This window comes from Nothobranchius furzeri, chromosome 17, assembly GCF_043380555.1.
Source record: "Nothobranchius furzeri strain GRZ-AD chromosome 17, NfurGRZ-RIMD1, whole genome shotgun sequence".
NCBI classification, from domain to species: Eukaryota; Metazoa; Chordata; class Actinopteri; order Cyprinodontiformes; family Nothobranchiidae; genus Nothobranchius; species Nothobranchius furzeri.
This window is the reverse complement of record NC_091757.1, coordinates 42,588,684-42,610,693: the sequence shown is the minus strand read 5'-3', so window position 1 is coordinate 42,610,693 and position 22,010 is coordinate 42,588,684. Positions and strand designations below refer to the sequence as shown.

General features: G+C 42.2%; 1 long non-coding RNA gene across 1 annotated transcript in view; it reads left to right on the top strand.

Annotated features, from left to right (window-relative positions):
• The window catches only part of LOC107393846 (uncharacterized), an 84,925-nt gene extending 77,208 nt beyond the window's left edge, over positions 1-7,717 (top strand). Inside the window, exon 5 of the long non-coding RNA XR_011517099.1 lies at positions 7,053-7,717. This is a non-coding gene — a long non-coding RNA (uncharacterized lncRNA). The remainder of the gene's footprint in view (positions 1-7,052) is intronic.
• The last annotated feature ends 14,293 nt before the right edge of the window (positions 7,718-22,010 follow it).

Genomic DNA, 22,010 nt, shown 5'->3' with positions numbered 1-22,010 from the left:
GAGAAGAGAGGTGAGGGGGGAAGAGGAGGAGAAGGGGGAACCAAGTGGTGGCAGCAGAGTCAGATCCTTAGTCCTGGTAATGATGCCGGAGACCTTGTGGCCCCCAGGGAGCTGGATGAATAATGGGATGGGCTATTTTTATGGGGATGCAAAGCAATGGGCCACCAGCCGCTGGGATAGTGGTGCTGGGGTATGGTGCGGAGCGGCAGGGGGCTAGTGGGGGGCAAAGGAGAGTGAATACTCAACCTGCCAGATTGCCTGCTCTTAGCCCTGCACATCAGTTCTGTTGTCAGCCTGATGCACCGCTGTCGGCCCACTTGCCCCCACACCAGCCGCTTCCCTTGCAGCAGAGAGGCAGTGATAGAAGTGCATGCGCTTTTTAGTGTGTGTGTGTGTGTGTGTGTGTGTGTGTGTGCGTGCACGTGTGTGTATGAGTAGGGACTGTTGAAGGAAAAACAGAAAAAAATCTGTTTTGTAGAGGAGAACACAAAGTCTAAAAACTGATAGTGAATATAAATAAATTATGACAACTTATGAACAATATTATGAACAGTTATTCTAGAAGTACATCAACGCATCTCAGTTTTATTTAGACGTCTTACAGATGAAAACTAAATTCTCAGCTTTGACCACCTGAAGAGAAGACCAGTAAAACAAAGGTTTCCATCACACCAGTTTTGCAGTTTTTGCAACTGAACAATTCCTAAAGAAGAAACGCCTCACTGTAGTATGCACTGACCCAAAGCCGGTGTCAGCTGAGATGATGGTAATGATGCGCTTGGATGCAGTCTGCTGCAACAGAAATCTGACTGTCAATAGTTTTGGGTTTTAAATCTAAAGTAGAACCACAGTGATTTATCACACTCCCACACAGCAATTCTCAAGGGTTAGGGGAGCAAGCAGAAGTAAACTAGAAAAACAAAACGTGTTCGAACAGAAGAAAACAAACAACAAAAATCAAAACAGGCAAACAACACTGTTTTACTGTTTTTATTCCCATTTCATTTTCACTCATTTTTTAAATAACTCCAGCGAGGACACAAACAATTGCTAAAGTAGCTCTAAAATCTGGACTTGTGTGATATTCTGTTTTTATTTTCTCAACCAAATCCTCACTGATAGTTGGAATAATACTCTCAGAGAGGCAGTTTTCTCCACATATACACTTTTTATTTAAAACATCATCTTTCAGTATATAGAATCTATCATTTTTATCTTATCCTTGTGATCAGTGAATGAGTACACTGACTCTTATTAAGCTACTCTTAATGAAAGCAGCTCGTCCAGTTAGCTGAATCTCCCAAATTAGGCTCAAGGATAGCATGAATGAATTATTAGCACAAGTATTTCTTGTGAAATACTTAAAAAGTTATAACATATCTGCATATTAGAAGGGCCACGGTCCTTTGTGCTGCCTGAGCTGGAGTTCAATTTACAGTAATGCATTTCTGTTCATTTAGTTTTCTTCTCAATGACTGAAATAGCTTATAAATATAGTGCCTTGCTGCAGAAAACTTCAAAATCAGGTTAAATAATTACTATTATAATTAAATAATTTGATCTGTAAATCTATATCACTTCTATGGGTAAAACTCGACAAAACAGAATATGGTGCAAAAGTTAATTTATGTCGGTAATTAAACTTAAAAGGTGAAAGTAATTGTGATTTAATTCACGATTGTTTTCTGAAGGGCTTTTCTCATATTTTTCAACTAACAGAAGCAATATATATATATATATATATATATATATATATATATATATATATATATATATATATATGTAACTCTTAATGAATATCAACAAGTTCATATATTTACATATTTATCTACATATCATATCAACAAGTTTATCCGTCTACATAAACACTCACAAGTAAAGACAAAAGTTTGTATTTGAAGGTGCAATGCTTTGCAGCCAGGAGCACATCCCTTGAAGGAGCATAGGTATTAGCATCAACTGTGAAAATTTATTACCAGGAAGGAAGTGTGTCCCATTTATTGAAGTCTTTTTTGTTTAGAGTTTTTGACGTCTTGTCCATGCAGGGCTTCCGTAGTTCAGTTATGTTAATAGCTGCTAGCCAAAACTCTGTGGAGTTAAAGTTTCTTACAGTTTTCTAGCTTTACTAAAATACCTGTCTGTGCTTATTTGATTGATGGCAGTTTTTATATTTTATTAGACTCCAAATGTAATCATTTGGCATGTTCCTAATTCATAATTTGTAAGAATGTAATCGGCGATATTGGCATTAGCATTCCTATGGGTTCTTCTGTGTATATTAGCATTGTGCTAACCACTTGCTGTCTGTCAAATCGCAGCCTTTGTGATTAGAAAATCTCCTTTTGTCGCATTGCAATTTAATTTTATGTGCAATTAATTATTCAGCCCCATTCCCTTCCCTTAGAGGTCCCTCAAGGTTCCATCCTTGGACCGTTACTGTTCTCTCTATATATTCTTTTTGGACATCATGCAGTTTCCTATCACTTACATGTGGACGACTGCCAAATCTACTTCTCTCTCAAGCACACTGACTTCTCTAAACCTCTGCTGGATGGTTTTTGTATCATCAAAGAGTGGCTGGCTGAAACTTCCTCCACTATTTTCCCTTGGCTTTTACCACTTAAACCTTACTTTAGTTTTAAGTCTACATGTTTTCCTCCCTTCCTTCTTCCTTGTTTAATTGTAATGCTGTGTTAAAAGCACTCAACAACTAAAATGGTATGGTAAAACCCCAAATTCAAAATCTCAAAAAATTAGAATATTGTGAAAAGTTTCGATATTCTAGAATCAAAGTGTCACACTATAATCAGCTAATTCTTCCAAAACATCTGCAAATGATTCCTGAGCCTTAAGATGGTTTCTTAGTCTAACCTCTTCTTCACACTGGATGCATAAGCAGTGCAGAACGGCAGCGGACGTGTTTACTTGCGAGCTTCGCTGAGCGCCAGTACACACCAGGAGAATCTCAGCCGTAGAGCGGCTTCTCCGTGTTCCTCGATGGACTCGCAAGATCACAAAATCCCTTGAGACTTCAAAGTTAAGGGTTTGTTTATATCATCCGCTATTAAACCAAAAATAAGGAAATCACGTTTGATATCGATGTTTGATGTCTTAATGTGTTCCTCTCTACTTCCAGGATTAAAGTCATGAAAAACACACCGTTGCGCTTCACGAACAAAGCTGGGGGTAAATAAACCGTTAAGTGAAATTGCATCGCTGCAATAGTCATTCATTTTGAAAATTACCAGAGGCATATGTGGAAACTGTCGTGTCCCAGAAGTGGCTTGCAGTAAAAGTAGAACTAGAACCTATCTTTAGCATGCAACATGGCACGGCACAGCATGACATGGCACGGCGCGGCGAACCGCCTGTAGGATGCACCTAAAAATTCCCACGTCGCGGCTGGTTTGAATCACCCCCATATACTATTATGGATTATTTTTGAAGTTGTGACGTTCCACTGCTATTCCACGCCTCTGATGTGTCCAGTGTGAAGTAGGGGTAAGAGGAATTACTGAAATGCATGACTTTTTGGACAATATTGTAATTTGTCAAGTTTCACCTGTATACATTGGTATTTTATCAGAAAATGTCAATGCTTGACTGCACATTTTATGATTTTGTATAGAATTCATCATGAGAAAATTTACAAAATTGTAAAGGAAAGCTGAATTAATCAGTGTTTTTATGTTTGATGTGAGAGGGAATTGTGCAAAGGCTAAATACATTTTTTTGTCAGATTATGAACAAAACCAAGTAATCTGAAATGAACCACTAGCTTTAATATTGTCACAAAGAAAATACATGGACATTAGGATCATTTATGCATCACAACCTGCAGAATAAGGTTTTCAAAACGTCTTGTTCTTCTAAAACAAATCTTTGACCTGTTTTCCACATTTTCCTCAGTAAAATTTCACTTTTTGCTGTTTTTGTGACTCCCTTTCACACATTTCACCATGATGCCTTCACTACACCCACCTTTTAAAATGCCAGAGGTTGTGAGTCAAACATATGCAGCACGGATTACAATTTATTACCCCACATTTGCCTGATAATTTTTCTCTTCTGACAAGCTTACGTAAATCATATAGCCTGCGCTGTAATGTATGAAGCCTCAGCTAGCTTGATGAGTAAAGTCTGTTGCTATTGGCTGCTACCCCTGTGGTGCTTGAGATCCCACAAGACCAATAAGGCTCATCTTGTGTCGTAGCCTGACTGAAATCACTGCAGGTGCACGTAAAGGTCCAGATATTTATAGAACATGTATGCAAATGGTCGAGTGCCATGTTACCATGTCCGTGCATGGAGATGACAGTTAAATACGTGTACGTAGAAGGAGAAATATATAGGCTTATCCCTTTCTTGGAGACGAGTCTAATCAGTTAGGACTGCCTCCTCCTCATTTCATTTGAATATATTCATCTTGGACTTCGAACGAGGAAGTGTCTCTCTCTTCCCATATATATTATTCCTTCCCGCTGAAAGCTCATTATTTTACAGCAGGGTGTGTGAGAGGCGGCCCCAGTCTCTGAACTCTCTGCTGAGGCTGTATTAATCAAACATCACACAGCGGGAAAGGGTCCACCCCGCTGACACGGCACCGCTCGCTCTACACTTCGGGACAAAAGGGAAACACACACAGTCTGGTTTGGTGAAACGTTTACAGTTTGCCAAGACGATCCCTTTTGATTATTTTCACTGCAGAAAACCATTCTGATATAGATCGTGTCTTAAAAAGTCTTTAATGTGGCTGTTTATTTGTTCTTAGGGGAATGGCATCAGCAAACGACTTGGAGTCCTTAAAAGTATCAGCCTATGTGATGTCACCGCTGAACTTTAGTCTGCCACAACGCAGCAGTAACAAATATGGTAACAGTTATGCAGCAACTCAGGTTGTTTTTCTCATGATGAGGTCCTTGTTAAAACTTCTCCAACTAGTCCGGCTGTAATGACATCTAAGGGCCCGGGGGCTACGGTGACTCGGTGGCCCTCAAGTGCTCCAACAGCGGAAACAAGCACATCACTACCTCACTCTCTGTCTCATCATTTCCTGTTGTCCCTCCATCTCCACCGCTCTGTCTCATTCTCTCTTCTCCTCTCTTCACCGTGCTTTGACCTGTCTAAGCAGGTCATCACTCTTGAGTGGGGAGCTTGTCGTTGGAGGAGCCTATAGTTGGAGCTCCAATACACCCACCAGCAGAGCAAGGGGTGAGCATCCCTGTTATACAACTGGAACTCTGATTTCAGAAAAATTCTCCTGCGCTCTCGTCTCGCCGGAGAGTGAGAGCGCTGGAGTGTACATGGGGGCTGTGTAAATTTAAACTGGCAAACTTTCTGATGGAAATAGCCATGACCTCGGAGTGGTCTTGTCTTGAGTTGAAGCATTGTTGTAATCAATACGGGCCCTCGTGGGGATGGCGGCCAAGGACCTTTAGTTCCCCCGTTTGTGGAAATAACGGTGGAGACTGTTTGTTATTTTTCCCAGACTTGCTGCAAACTAGTAGATATGGCCGGGGTACTGCAGGTTATGGCGTTGGCTCAGGGAAACAAATACAAAGAGGAGCGTTTTATCACGAAGCAAACAGCAGAGCTCTGTCTGAAGCTGCGGGGAGCTCCACGGGTCACAGGGGTGCTGAGGCTGCGCTTGACCGGCTCATCTTGAATCAGGGTCTTGGATGTTCTTTGTTTACTCACACTGGGGACTCAGAGGCGAAGCTCACCTCTCAGCTCTGATCTCTGCACAGCCATTTGTGCAGCCACGGTGAATCATTATTGGAATTTTTTTTATTATTCTTGAACATGAAGCTTAAATGTACCTGTTAGATGAACACGTCTGTGGTGGAACGCCACAGTGCTGCTGAAAGTGCAACCTGAAAGTGGTGAAACACTAAAATGTTGTTACATCACATGTACAATGATTAGCACATTTTGTTTGACAGTCACTTGTCAAACCATCCTTAAAAATGGCAAAAGGGGAAAAAAATGTATTTTCTGTTTGTTTCAGTGGAGAAGGACAAGGGAGGCTACAGAGGAATCAACTATCAACAAAGTGGAAGGGCATGAGGGATTTTTAGATATCAACATTTGTATTTAGAAAAACTGATCAAAACAGCAAAACAGAGAATAATCCTTTCTAACCCTCCACATTCCCTCTAATAGAGATTTTTTAAATTTAAGGTCAGAAAACGGGCCACGAGCCGCTGATTGAGGCTGGCCTGTGTGGAGGATACCTCCAGGGCCTGGATGGCATTTTCCTGGTCGCCTCCCTCCATCTCTGTCCTCTTACGTGACTTACTGTACAGGAGCGTGATGCAGAACAACACAAATCCTAAATTAAGTGCCGTGGAATTGAAATTGGCTCTCTTGTGAAGTGTTCCACTTGCACTAGAGCTTAATTTTGCCTACTCATGTCATTTGATTCAGTTCCCCCCAGTCCATCTCTGTGCTGGCTGCAGCCCATCGCTCCCTCTCCCTGCTCATGCAAAATAAGCCCATTTACTGCCACGTGGCAGCATCTTGGTGAATGATTGCCACTCCACACTTGATATATTGTTTTGTGTATTCTTGCATTGTGCTTGCTGGATATATTATATTTACAGTAAATGTATTCAGCATGTTTGACTCTCTTTCTCCAATTCTTCACTTTTGTATTTTAAATAGATTAATTAAAATGGGGGCACCTGCAGTATTTTTTTGCTTTAGTTTGATACACTTTTACCTTTTTTGCATTCACATAAGGCACATCTTGAGAGACTTCTTTCCTCTTTATGGGGCTTGGCCTTGGTACTAGAGCTTTCTTGTTTATGAAAGATTTGCATAACTGGCTTAGGGATTTCTGTGGAAGCAAAATATACTGATGGAGAATGCCGACATGGAAGCAAAGCATGCTGGTTGAAGAAGTATCCCAGCATCACCTGTTCTTCTCTGGTACCAAACTCTAGTCCTCCAATTGCCCCAAGTGAAGACCCAAATCTGGCCCCATCACCTCTCAGAGTTCTTGTTTGACCTTGCTTGTTTGAGCATTGTTTTTTTTCTTCTTCTTCTGCCAGGATCAGACATGCTGCTCCGCCTTCAGCGCTCCTCCAGTCTCCATACAATACAACACTGGCTACTGCTGTAAAGAATCTGTAGGCTGGTACTGGCTGCTTCACCCTGGAGGCTCGGTTTCTCCTTTGTGTCTGAAATGGAGTGGTGGAGGAATGCTGAGATGTAAGAAACGGTGTATCCCCTTCTTTATCAGCCCCATGATAAGGTGTTGAGATTCTCCTCAGTGAGCCCTTTTTTTCTGATCTATGGCATTTCACCTCCAACAGACGAGACGGATCCTCCACAGAGATGATTTTAGTTTTACATCATGTCACACCTCTAAGAATCTTTCACAGTGGCGTTGTGTTTTTCTTTGCTTCTGTAGTATTTTCATGGACATTTTCATGCTTCTTTAAAAATCTCATTTAATTAAATAAAAAAAATCTACAAGATAGAATATAATGTGTACGGTTGTCTTTTCCTTCCTGTGCTCATTGCATGGTCTATAATTAGAACACCTTCTTGCAGAAAATGCTCTAATATGTTGTGCTTCTGCAAATCCAGGCAAACGTGACCATGGAGTATAAACTCTCGTTTGTGTGACACGTGTGCAGCTCGAGCTTGGCACGGCAGCCGTGTTCAGCCCGGCTGCACACAACTTGTTTGAATGTCATATTTATCCCGTTGTTTTGTCAGAAAATTAACTTCCTGTGAGTTTGCGGAAGAGCCGAGCATATGGCCACCGCTCTCTGGAGATGACAGCCTAGCGGAGCGGGAGCTCGCCGGTGCCGCTGCCCTGCTCTGGCGGCAGATGCTCCGGGCTTCTCCGCGATTAAGTGGAGATCATCACTGTTTTCTTTGAGCACCGCTGTGCCTTGTACTCTGAAGTGTTCCGTTAATCACTGCCTGCCTTCCTGCCTTTTCTGCGCAAGCTGCCAAAGCTCTCACTAAGTTTGAATCTCCCTCTCACCACTCGCCTGCTCACCGGCTCGATACATCTAGTGACTGAATCTTTGCAGTCACCCGCTTTGCACCTGTTTGCAAGAGGAACTGCAAAGAAAACAATTATTTAAGGGTTTGCCCATGTGCATGATTTTTTTAACCTTCTTTTGTTGTTCATTTATATCTGAAACATAGTGCATGGTGTATGAGTCCACATGGGCTCTTTTTTCTGATCTAAAACTCCATTATCTACTCTTTGTATGCAAATTGACTTCATTCTATTCCTACACATGTAGTGTTTTAGATTAGAAAAACAGAAAAAAGTTAGCAGAAGCATGAATAAAAGCCACAGTGAGCCGTGCATTTCTCCCTGCCCTTGGTATCTCACACTCGGTATACATCACCTACACACACGATCATCACGACATGCTTTAACCCTGACTGATCTTGATTTGCAACATAAATAATAATGTGATTACAGGAATTTCTCTGCTTCTGTCTTCCTTTTAGCACAAAATATTATTATATGATTCTTTTCACATTAATCGCCTTGGTGGGAAGTTTACCTCGTTGCACCAATAGGCCTCAGTAATGCTTCCTTTCTTCTAAAAAAAAGGCATCCAAAATAACCTACTTGAAATACACACCCACGTCCACACACGTACACACACACACACACACACACACACTCTGCTGAGCTCTGTAACACTGTTATTCTGCTCCCATCAAAGCCCAGCTTGCTTGTCCTGGTGCAGCGATCATTCCCACACAATAGGGAAGCGGCATTACCGTGCTTTTGAAATCATTTGCATAGCAAAGCAATAATTCACACCTAGTAAATAAAGGAACTGATCCTGCTCGTTGCAGGTTGGATTTCCTGGATAATGCAGTGGGACAACAAGGAATCCCCACACTGCCACACATCCATATACAGGCGATATACAAGTTTTTACTTTGCAATGGATGTCAGCTTAATCTCGTCAGTCGGGCAGAGAGGCAGACTCACAGAAATGTATGTGGTCCTTCTCTGCTGCACGAGTTACTTTGGCAGCTGATTAACGTCAGTTTTTCAGCTTGTAGATACTCAGATAGAAAGCTGGCACAATTCATTGAGAACAAGTGCCGAAATAGCAATTGCCGTTCTCAATCAGCTATGAAGAAATTGGTTTGCATTGTTAGAGGAGATTGATTGGTGACTTTTCAAGGAGGCTCTTGAAATTACTTTCAAATCAGTGTGTTGGCAGCCAGCTGGCTGAGCATTCAATCTACAGTGTGTGGTCACCAGATCATATTATTATTATTATTATTATTATTATTATTATTATTAATACTTTTAATTATTGTTTGCATTGTGTGCATTTGTTTCCTCTGGGCCTGCATCTTGTTTTTCACCCCAACAAAGCCTCGTCTCATCTAGCCAGAGCTAAATCTATTCACAACTGTACAAATTGCTACAGTGCTTTTGGCGAGGTATAACTAATTTTTAGATGAGGAAACTCCTTGTCAGGAGCAGCCAAGGGAGAAGGTGTCAGTTTGATACCGTGAGTACACTAACGGCTGCGCGCGAGCAGAAGTGTTTGCTGCGCTTCAGTGGTGGTGCGTTTGATTTCAGCACTGACCACCGGTGATGCCAGCACTGTAGTCCTCATCTGAGCTGCCTCTTGAGACACAAACATAGACAGCTCCCCCGTCCCCCCCCAACACACACACACACACACACACACACACACACACACACACACACACACACACACACACACACACACACACACACACACACACACACACACACACACACACACACACACACACACACACACACACACACACGCTCAACCCTCCTTCCTCTCAGACTGACTGATGCTGCTAAGGGATGGAGGGAGGGGGAAAGTGAGAGGCTGACAGACAATAAAGTCATGGAGTTTATATTTTTTTGCTTGTCTATTGTTACAGCGCCAAACTCAGAGTGGGTGTACAGCGACCTTAACCACTATACTCATACCCCCCACCCCACCCCCCCGGGGGGGCACCTCAAAGGACACCAGTTCTGTAGGCCCTGGGCTCTGCAGCAGAAACGAGAGACAGGAAACGAAGGGAACAGAGGGAGTTGGTTTCTGCGCCACAGGAAGGTCAGCATGTGCCTGTGGAGATCCTGCATCTTTTAAAAAACTGCCCACCTATCTGACTCTGTACTCTCTCCCCTTTCGGGTCCCACAGCGTGGAAAAGACTGTACAGCAACAACTCCCGCTGCACTCCCAAACCCTTCCTTTACACCAGTAGATGTTATGTAAAGTTTGCACTTGAAATGTGCATCATTTTCCCAGTGTGAACGGAGGACAATATGGTGTCTGTGACCTTGTTTCAGTTAGAATCATATGCCCCACTGTTTCCTAATACGCCCCTGGTGTATGTAAAGCTGAAAGCACATTTATTACACATCAATAATTCTGTACATTTCCTTCTGGAAAACTAATTCTCATAATAGGATTTCGTCAATGTGATTTGAATAATGATCTCAAAACATCCCATTTTAGGCTACTTAACTAAATAGAATATTACTGATTGCAACACTTATCCATGGTAAGGGTTTTGGTAACCTTCTTTTCTGTTTCTTGCCAACAGCCAATTTTCTGTCAATTAAAGCATGATATTAGCACTCAGTGGGGCATAAACAGAAATAACCGTACACTACTGAATATCACGCCTTGATTATGAGCTTAAGAGTGGGTGTACAGATGGATCCAGTTTCTATACTCCTATTAGAGTGCTGGTGTTTATATTTGTGCACGCATGTGTGTGTGTGTGTGTGTGTTTGAGAGAAATGAAGAGGGGATCACTGACTCTATAACAGTTTGGCAGCAGAGAAAAGCTGGAAGTGCTCTTTCCAGTTAAAACATCTGGAATGTAGGGGCAGGTTTAAAAGAGGAAAAGGCACAGGTATAGTAAGAAGAAAAAGTGTATCATTACACTGAGAGTGAGTCGTGGTGATGCCAGTTGGCCAAAGTTAGCAGGAAGCTGTCCTAGTAAATGGCAGCAGCTGCTCGCAGTTCGAGAGAGCATGTCCCAGTCAGAGGAGAAAAGCGATGGCATCTACATTAATACTACCTTAATGGCCCATCTGGCGCTCCGTAGGGTCCCTGGCTGCGCCACCGACTCATAGGCGTTTGACAAGCAGTCTCCAGCGCACCAGACGCGCATGGCATGCCAAATGGCTGGGAGACGCCTCCGTGGCGCACAGATCTGTCAAACTCTCTGACGCTGTAGTCACACAGGCAAGGGAAGTTAAGGCAAGTTTTCACACGTGATTGGTTCTTGACATGGCTGGGGTGGAGGGTGGGGGCAGGAGGAGAATGATTGGCTTGTCTACAGTATCTCTCTCCTCCACACACTCCTCAAGTGCAACCACACATTTGCTCTCTCTCTCTCTCTCTCTCTCTCTCTCTCTCTCTCTCTCTCTCTCTCTCTCTCTCTCTCTCTCTCTCTTTCTCTCTTTCTCTCTAACACGCACACAGGGCACACGCATGCACGCACACACACACACACACACACACACACACACACACACACACACACACACACACACACACACACACACACACACACACACACACACACACACACACACACCCATTATGTATGCAGTGCATGTGGCTCTCCCATACTAGATGCTAAGTTGCCATGACAAGATTAAACCTCAATGAGAAAGCCAGGTTAAGATTGGCCAGCGGTGCATTTACTTTGCTCTGATGGCAAATGGAGATAACGGGTAATATTTTAGCTCGAAGTCACGTTCGCTCCCTGTAAACAAATGCTGGAACTAATTGCTTCATTGGAAGAAATTGTGGAGGGTCTTATCAAAACACCACAGGGGTTTCTGGCTTTAATTGGTGTAATTGGTTGACAGAGCAGGCTGCAGACCACGATGTGGCACAATGATGTTCCTTACAGGAAATAACTGATCAGGGCTTTATTGCCTGTCGAGATGTTCTAAAGCACTTTAAGATAACTATGAATGCAAACTTAGGGCAAACACATGTCTAATTGTTTTTAATTGTTTGACAAATTTAGTGATATAATTTCACTGGTACGTTGACGGATTAAAGTAAGCATTAATATGTTTCTCGCTTCATTCTGCAACTGGTTGAAAGCGGAATTACAACTAAGCAACCCTAAAATCAGCCTGCTGTAGCTAACGCTAACATTGAGCAAAAACCAGCTGATAATAAAAAGGTCACAAAGTAAAAGAGATCTACACTGTTACAGGCAGAGGCGGCGTTACCATTAGGCAAAGGTAGGCGATTGCCTTGGGCCTCAAAAACTTTAAGGGCCCCATGATAAACACTTAACTAATATGTTTAAGGTACTTTTCGCTCTGAAACGAGTGAACCCTGTCATTGTAAAATGTAATGAATTGGCATGAGACTGCTTTCTGTGAAAGTGTTTCAATGCCCCCCGTTGCCCAGCTACCATGGACTATTCCATCCACAACGTGTTACGTATCAGCGAAGCTGCAGAAGCGAAGAATAGAAGAGGAGGTCGTTTGTTGTATGAGAAGAAAATGAAGCGAAGTTATCCAAGTGGGTCTGAAAAACGTAAGAAGCAGGAAGAAAGCAAAAAGTTTGTGTCAACCCTGCCAAAGGTCACAGATTTTTTTACGGTGTTACAGCAGAGTATGAAAGTCGCAAATTTAATGCGGCAAATAAACAAGCTGTCGCTAGCATTAGAGCTAGCAATGCTAACGCTTTTAGCGAAGTGGATGAATCTGTTGCTGGAAGCTGAAGTTGCGGTGATGCAGGAGGAGAGGAGCAGAGGAGGAGGAGGAGAAGAGAAGAAACAATCTACAAAGCTCAAGAAACAGGGAAAGGAGAGAAACAAGATGATTAAAGGAGCAGAGGAGGAGAGAAAGAAACAAAGCATTCAAGGCAAGACTCAGAAGAGAGAGAGAAGGAAAATAAAAGCAAAGGTAGAAAATGGTAACTTTGGCATGGTTATGTAATTTTTTTCTGTATCTCCTTATTTAACAATTTTGTCTTATGTTTTCTTGCTTCCTTTAGTGAAAGCAGACCAACTAAGGCACGAGATAGAAGTGCTTCACCAGAGAAAATGAAAACGAAGAGAATAAGTGGGTGGGCAATAAATCAATACAAACATGAATATCATTATTTTGTACAAATCAAATGATTTCATGCTAAATATGTTTGTTATACACATTCTTTTTTCCATTCAGATGCAGTTCCAGAGATTCTTGACATCAGTGCCATCCAAGACTGGACCAGTGAAGAAGTTATACAACCTTTTTGTAGTAAGATAAAAAAAAAATCAGAACAACAGCTGTGGAGGGCCTCATGTCTTTGCTTGCCTTGGGCCCCCAAATTGCTAAATCCGCCCCTGGTTACAGGTCACCATCAGTCCATGAGTCTGTAGCCTTCTTTAACTCCATGAAACGAGTGTAGTCAGCGCTGATGTTCACTCCGGTTCTTCGCTTCGCCTCCAAATACGCTAATGGCTCTCCTCCTTTTACTTCCAGTCTTTGCTATGATACCAACAAAAAGAAAACCTCTTCTACGTCCGCTAGTGCTTTTTATTGTTGGCCGGCAAACGTAAAAAAAAAAAAATCCAACCGCTAGCCTTTATATGAGCTACTGGCACTGCAAACAGCTATTGCCGTAAAGCTGGTAGAGACCTAACTCGGGGGTGCTGACCTGATCCGCAAAGTTGTTAAGTGCCATTTCTGGTCAGCAGAGAGCTACAGACTGCTGTCCCTTTTGAAGCAGCTCAACTTTCTGGCTCAAGAACCACTGCAACTATTTTAAACGTGTTAAAGTGTTAGTGCTGCTTTAATGAGAAACTTTAAGATTGTTCCAGTGATTCTGGCCTAGTTTTCCACCCTTTTTCCTGGCCTTTTCCATTAGCCACCATTGAGCGTCACAACATGAGCACAGTCCAGGTTTTTCTGAGAGCCGCTCACAAAACCACCACAGATCGCAGCACCAGAAGTCTTTATCACTCTGCTGCTGGGAAACTCTGACGCCTTTCTGTAAGAGTAAACTACACTGAAAAGTACAGCCAGAGCACTTTGAAACATTCGCTACCATTTTTTAGCTCACGCTTTTTCTTAAGGACATTTAGAGAGATAGCAGCAGTTCAAAAAAATGGAACGGAAGGTTCTTTAGAAAATATATTTCAAATGGCTTATCCAGTAGGTAGCCCCAGAGGACACCTCAGGGATAAACCTTGGCAAGAAAGGAAGATAGAAGGAAGGAAAAACGTGAAATGGAAAGAAGACACAGCCGTGACTAAAACAGAAGGAATATAAAAAAGAGAGGTATCCTCTTAATCTGCCGACGCCTCTTCAGAGGAAACACAGTGCTCCATATTAGCACTCTGAGCGTTCACTCTTGAAACGTTTTGTTTTGGTCGTGGGGAAAAGGATACATCTGCTACAGATGATTTCAACCTATCATTCCAAGTTGGTCGCTTTCCCTTTCTTTTGTTTTTAACTGAAATCGGCAGAATAACAACCCTGCATGATCAAAAGGCCATGTAGTGTTTTGACTTAATTTAGCAAAAAATTAGAGATTATAATTAATTTTAAGGAGAGGTCAGCTGGACGGTTAATAGAAAAAGTGCATTAATGTGAGGCGTGCAAAGAGAGAATGAGAGCAAAGGAGAAACAGGAGATAAGGGGTGAAAGAAAAGAGCAGATGGGAAAAAGTAGAATCAGCAAAATGGGTTTGAGGGCTAGAAAGAAAAGAGCAGGAGGAACTCTTCAACTTTCACTCTCATTCCCAGATGTGTTCTAGGCAAGATGTAGCCTTTGAAGAGCTTGTGGCAAAATAGGCAAAACGGGACTCCACACTCCCCCTTCTCTATGTTTCTTATAGTTTATACCCTTCCTCTTTTTTCTTTTTCTCCTTCTTTCGCATACTCTCCGCATCTCCCTTTCTGTATCTTTCTCCCTGGGCGTCTCCGTTCCTTAGTGGCAAACCCAGCTGCGGGGTTTCTGTGGTACTGTGAGTGAACCTCCACTGACTCCTGATCAACACACAAACACACACATGCGGCATTTACCCTCCCCTGTCTCTTTTGCTCGCTTTGATCCGCTAAAGATATTTTCAGACACCCTTCTGCTGCTTTTCATGCACATCTAGGCATGTGACAAGGTCAACACGAATAGCTGACATGTTTCAAATGGAAATGGAGCTGATGTTGATATTTGCTAAAAAACAAAACCTGGTTTGACACAAGATTCTGTTTTTTATCCATACTTCACCAAGACTTGCATTGCAATCAAACATAAAGCCACTAGAGGGAGCTTATAATAAATGTGTGGCCCCTAGAAATCCAGAAATAGGACAACTGTCTCAGCAAACAGGCGCTAGGAGGTACACTGATTCAATAATAACCAACCTGTTCCTAAATGTGCACCCGTTTCAAAATACTGTCAACATCGAGATGATGGAGTCTACGCCAGAAAGAGCCAAAGAGTTAAATAAATGTCAAGAAGCAATTATTGCGTTTCTTCTTTCAAACAAATGCAATAATTGCTTCTTGCATATTTTTGTGAGCAGCTTCCTGCTGGTGTGAGTCTATGTGAGTGGAGGTGATAATTCTGCTGCTATTCAGGAGCTCGAGCAGAGTGTGTGTAGAGGCAATAACAGAGAGCATGCCCAGGCGCGTTTTCAATCAGCTTCCCAAATGTAATGAGGCTGGGCAGGGAAGGCCGCTCATCCCTACGTGATCAAAAGCGGACAGGAATCTGCAAATGATTTTCTAATATCCCGGGGAGTTTCCTCAGTTAGACATGTCACAATGAAGGCGAGCCGAAAATTAAAAGGCATCTTTTGCCACCATTATTTTCTCAATATGGATGGGAAACAGGATCGCACAATCAGATCACTCAGCACAGTCAAGGACTGAGACCTTGTTTAATCTTATTTATTGTATGGAGCTCTCTCTTTATTTACAGCATTTTTGTTCAGAACACAAAGAACAGGCATAAACGTACACGCTTCGCTGCCCCTCATGCCTTCTATCAACCAGTTAATCATATTTTTTTGTTGTTTTCCCTTCCTAATAGAAGATGGATGACATGACACCTTCTGAACTAGAGTAATGGCAATAATTTTACAGCATCTCCTCCCTCACTTTACTAAAGCAAGCTTAGCCGATAGGATTCTCCATACTCTGTGCTTCTCCACTCCTCCTGGCCTTTTCCAGTGACAGGGCTGCCAATGATACAGATCCGCAGTGACATTTTACATTGTGCTCCCTAATTGCTGCAACTGATAGTGAGATGGCTCACCATACAGCTGTACGTTTCCTCTTTTTTTTACCCTGCTTTGGCCTTTTTCCCCCCTCCTCTGTTCTGTGAGGTGGTTAGTACACATTCTACTCATGTACTGACTAATTAATGCTCGCGTGCTGTCAGATGGCACGCTATTATGCTTGCCTCTCTGCCATACAACTCTATCTGCAGCTACCACTTCATCCATTTAAAAGCAATTTTTTTTTAAATAACTGTATTTTTTGACAAGAAAACTGAAGTTTTTAATTTGCACAGTATTGTCCATTTCTATATATGTGTTGGTGTGTTTCCTGCAAATTGGGACTCTTGTGCTGAAAGCCGGAATAAACTTCTGTGACAGATGCAGCTCTAATTATACAGTTGTGTTAAGACTGTCAGGTTGCAGGGACAAAAAAAAAGAGAAAAAGAAAAGAACCAGTCATTTGGGAAGGAGAGGGAAGAGAGTAGCAAGTGGGAAGACGGGTGGGGGCGAAGAGGGGGACACTTTGATGGACGGACATTGTAACACCAGCATCTGGCGATAGCTGCAGCTGCCGTATCGTTTTCCCACCGCCAGCTTGCCAGCTAAATAAATATTGCCACAATCTGTCTTGTACCAGCAAGTGTAAATTACTTTAACATGTCAATAACTAGTTTACAATGATGTTTTTCCTGCCATTTCAGAACATATATTGATTTTACATTGCTGTTAAATGGTGCAAGCATTGTTTCCTTCAGCTACACTTTTGTCCCCTCACATAGAGTCACAATAAACGGGTCAAACCTTGCAGGAAGAGAATGACGTAAAACTGCATCCATCATGTAGTTAGTCAATGCTTACACTCTATTTTGAAGCCCACTAAATAGAAAAATTAAGTCAATGTGGAGATGGATGGGATAAAATCTAATAACTCTTTGTTTTTTTTTTCATGTTTTTAATTACTGCATTGCATTTAGAAGTAATCAGTGTTCACATATTGATCAAATGAAAACAACTAACTTATTTTTTTACCTTGAGAAAACAAATTATGACTCAAATAGAAAAAAAAAACACTCGTTTTATTTTAAACAGTGATTTTTTCTGATTTAAAGCCAGTGTTTCACATGGATGGGACTGTTGCTACAATTTGTGAATTGCATCCTGAAATGTTCACAAGGGTCCATCTGGGTGAGTCATGCACCTCCTGCTGGAATTCCGAACTCATTCAAAGAACTCGACCAACAAATTTCAGTTATAAATTAACTGAGCCCATCTGGCATCCTCCTAAAAGTACTTTAGCATTTGTTTCAGTTGAGAAAAAATAGAAACATAATTAATGACAAAATTGAAGTAATTGTCTTCAAAATTTGTTTGCAGTTATATTTTATGCCCCATGTGACCCAGGGACCGCCACCCCCCATGGAAATCCGTCTGTCGTCTTGGCCAGCACAAGACGCGCGTACAGCACCTGCGTCTTACCCCTTCTTTCCACAGGAGCCGTCAGCAGCACGTTACTGCAGCAGCACGTCTTGCTCGCGTCAGCTGCTGCTTGGCCCTTCCCACGAGACGCGAAGCAGCAGGGGAGCAGCTGTCACCGACCGAGCACGAAGTCACACGAGTGACTTTGTCAGTAAACACAACAACAAGCAGGAGAAAACTACAACATGGCTCCAAAAGGTTTGTGTTTTATGTTCTGTCCATTTTATAATCGCCAATATGGACCTGAAAAACAAAGGAGACCGCTAGCTAGGTGATAACTTCTCACAGGGCCGCACAGTTAGTAACTTTTTTTAAAGTAAAGCAACCGGAAGGCAGTACGTTCTTTATTCTGAAAATTTTAGGAAGCTTCGCTCCATTTTCGCATCCAATTTCCTGTCTTTCCTTCCCCAAAAATGTCGAACTTGACCCGTTTCAGAGGCGTATCGCGTAGAAAATAGAACCGGCGCGTAAAGGCCGCGACATGCTGCTCCTGAGACGCGACCGACTCGCGCTGCTGATGGCTCCGGTGGAAAAGGTTCTGTTGACCACAGCGGTTCCTATCAGCAGCTATGACGTGCTGCTGCAGTAACGTGCTGCTGACGGCTCCGGTGGAAAGAAGGAGTTAGGCAGTTGAACCAATGTATAAAGTTTGATGTTAATGCCAGGTGAGCCCAGGAATATATAAAACTTGTCATACAAAAGCAGTGTCATACACCAATTTAGTGCAAATCCAATGAAAACATTTACACATTTGCTGACTATTTATTTTATTGCCACCAACTAGTTGAAAACAGATTGTTTGTTCTTCTTACTTACAGGCGAAACGAGAGAGTGTGGTGTGAAAAGTCCATTTATTTCAATAATTCAACCACCTAAAGCATGGGTATTCAATTCGGTTTCTAACAAGTTTTAGTTTGAACTCTGCTTCAAAACTCTTGATTTCAATCAGCAGGCCTGATGAGCTGCTGCGCAGGTGATTCAAGTTTGTTGGAGCAGAGAAACCACTAAAACGTGCTGGCCCTCCGGGACTGGAATTGAATAACCTGGATGGTGTTTTGGATTCATTGGCTGATCAGAGTTTGACAACTTGAGTCTAGAATATTGAACCTGTTCATACAATTCTAATTGTCTGATATTTGGGGTTTTCATAAGCCATAATCATCAAAATTATAACAAATAAAGGATTGAAATATTTTTGCTTTGAATCTAATGAGTCCATCTCCTTTTTTAGTTTAACTTTTTAAGTAGAATTACGAAAGTAATAAATTAACTTTTCCTCCATATTGTAATTTTAAGTTTCAGCTTGAGGGCCTCATGTTTTTTGGGCCGTGCTATGCAAGCAGCACAAAGTGTGTGCATGCTCACGTGCAACCGTTAAATCTGTTTGCAGGCACGCGTACAATCCTCTATTATCTGTTTTCCTCCATATGGGATCCTCCTTGTTAGGACAGATGTTGGGGAAACCCATGAAATCACAGCTGAAGCAGCCCTATAATCACTGAGATTTTATTCCAGGCTTCGTAATGTGACCCAATTATTTTCTCACAGGGCTGATTGGACTGCTGTGCAGTGACGACTAGCATTACTAAACGGCAGCATGCGGTTAACCTTTACTTCATGTACATGTTCCCAAACAAGACAAAACTGGATCTTAAACCCAAAATTACACCCACTCGGACCAGAAAACCTCTCACTTTGTCAAACTGTTTTCCACCCCAGCTTCACAACACTACACTGCGATGCTTTCTGCAGATGCAAAGTAAATTTAGAGTTTATTCAGACAATTGTGGTTTTATAAAATCATGTTTGAGAAATCTGTGGAGAATTTTTTTCAGTGTAAATCAGAGAAATGTTTCATATTTTCCCCCAAAATAAAGCAGGTTTATTATATGGAGGGATTTAAGATGCAGGACCTTCTTGAGCATTTTCACCTCATTTATTATTTTCACATCAGTATTAATAAACTGGACTGATTATTCATTGTCATGCTTCAACACCATTTAATTGTGTTGCCTGAACACTTAAACTCAGGGGTCATCAGGGCACTTGCTCATTTACACACACACACACACACACACACACACACACACACACACACACACACACACACACACACACACACACACACACACACACACACACACACACACACACACACACACACACACACACACACACACACACACACAGGGAAATTGCTGTTTCTTTTTCTTTCCCTCCCTCAAAGATGCTCTCAAGCCCCCACCCCCACACCCCCACACCCCCCCCACACACACCCACACACACACACACACACACACACACACACACACACACACACACACACACACACACACACACAAATAAATAAATAAAAAACATGCCCAGGCTGGATTTTGCCAAAATATCTTTTCTTCTATCAAACACACACTGTGCCCCCATCTCAGTTCCAATTAATTTTTTTTTCTATCAACGTCTCAATTAAGCCCCCGTTTGGAGGTGCAGCCCCCCCATGGAGCCAAAGCCTCACTGTTCTGGTAGATTCTTCCCGCTAACAACCACCACAAATGCTTTAATTTGAAATCACATCACAAGTTTTTTTCTCTTAACTTTGTCTCTGTCTCAATCAACACCTGCAGATGAAACACTGAGGTGTATGAACAGTTCTCAGACACCATGCACTTGTCTTGGTCGTGTCACTGCATTTAGAAGTCAGCCAGGTTTTGGTGATAATAATGATTTGATGATTATTGAAAAGAAAAACAAATCTTAAAGATTGCTTAATTGTGGCACACATATTAAACAACAATATCTTCTTACTTACTTTACCTGCTTGGTACTAAAGGATTTTGTTTTCTTGGTGTTCGTGATCTGCTTTAGAAATGTTCTCCTGTTTGAGACCTTGTAAGAGCTGCCTTCAGCTGTTCCCTCCATCTGCCATTAGGCCCCTCCATACTTTTTATCCCCACACCTCCGAGACCTCAAACTGCCAAATGAGTTGACTTATGGCCAGTTGTGTGGAGTGGACCCAGGATCACGGGGGAGAGGCTTAAGTCAGTGGAACTAACTACACTCCTGACCATTAAAAGGCAGCCTGACACCGGCTCTTCATCCTCAATCTGCTCTCAAAGGCCAGCAGGGCAAACCTTAAGCCTCATAGAAGTCTGTGCAAAGATTCAGACAGCAAACCAGTCTTTCTGTCAAAATGTCCACAAGGCTGCATTACAGCAATGGTTCCAAGGATTTGAAAAGCGGTGTGGCGTTGTTTCAACAAGCGCTTGCAATGTCACCAGACTTATTTCCATCCAGGGTTGCATTATTTTTTCACCAAGATCTTGCATTGATCTTGCCAACCTATGTGTGAAAATGATCTCATGCTCCATGAATCACTCTTTCACTATTTGAGTCCAAGGAATCGTGGCATTGTCATCTCGGAATGTGCCCGTGTTATCAAGGAAGAACAAATCCATTAATGGATGGTCATTCAGGTAGTCTGCTGACCTCATTCTTGGAGCACATCCTGTTGCTGAACCTAGACCTGACCAACTGCAGTGACCCCAGATCACAGCACTTTCCCCACAGGCTTGTACAGTAGGCACTAGACATGATGGGTGCATCACTTCATCTGCCTCTCTTCTTACCCTGATGCGCCCATCACTCTGGGACAGGGTCCATCTGGACTCATCAGAACAGTTTTTAATAATGTGTTGGGCAGTTCTTAACCCAGTTTTAGACAATTCTGCAATTTCCTTAGAAGTTTCTCAGCTTGATGCATGCCAATGACCTGACCCTTCTCAAACAGACTAACATCTTTTCCACTACCACCAGATGTGTCTTTCAACATGGTTGTCTAAGACATGAGAAGCAACTTATTGCACCAGTTGGGGTTAAAAAAACTTGTTGACAGCTGAAAGATAATTGCCCTGCAGTAATTATCCAATAGGAGGCTCATACCTATTTGCTTAGTTAAATCCAGGTGGCAATGTTTTTAACCAGGTAATGTATTTGCACTTGAGCCTTCTGATGTGCGGCCATCACCTGCAATAGAAGAATGGGTGGATTCTGGTGGTTGATGTGGAGAGACGCTTTAACATGATATGGTTAAGTACATTACAAAGGATCCTGAGATACACTATTTTTCCACAGAAAAACATTTTTGTCGCTTCACTACAAGTTTAGATTACCGTATTTCCCGGACTATAAGCCGCTACTTTTTCCCACACTTTGAACCATGCGGCTTATAATGAGGTGCGGCTTTACTGAAGATTTTCCTTCACCTGTCAGGGGGCGCATTAGCAGAAAGTGAAACAGGT